Genomic DNA, 543 nt, shown 5'->3' with positions numbered 1-543 from the left:
CCCCCTACATAGGTGCACTACAAAGTTCAACACACCCAAAGCCCCTGAGCCCTACCAAGTGCACTAGATCTTTATTTGCACTAAAGCCCTGGTCCGTCTGTTTTGCAGCCAAACTTCGTTTATAATGAAAACAATAATCTAAAACAAACATTTGATCAGTTCACTCAGGTGGTGTGTCACGTGCTGTTCCCTTCATGAAAAAGGGGGTAAAAGACCTGCTTTGTTTCTCTGCTTGTTTTTTTTTAGGTGTCGCACTGAAACCCGCAGTGGAAAGCCGGAAGTAGGGACAGGATCTGGGTTCAATCCAAAATAACAAGACAGCAGCTTTGTCCCACAGATGTAGTGCACTTTATAGCAGGATGAAGTCGGTAGTAGTGCCCTTAATAGTGTATATGTGTATTGAGTAAGTGAATATTTGGGATTTGGGCAGTGGATTGGTCGCGTTTACCTGCGACACGGTTGAAATTTACCTGAGAGAATTTACCGCAACCTGGTGGTCGAAGTGTGATATTACACCCAACCCTGATTTTTATATACAGTATA

This window comes from Silurus aristotelis (genome assembly GCF_946808225.1).
Source record: "Silurus aristotelis genome assembly, chromosome: 11".
NCBI lineage: Eukaryota > Metazoa > Chordata > Actinopteri > Siluriformes > Siluridae > Silurus > Silurus aristotelis.
Note: the sequence above shows the minus strand (reverse complement) of the source record.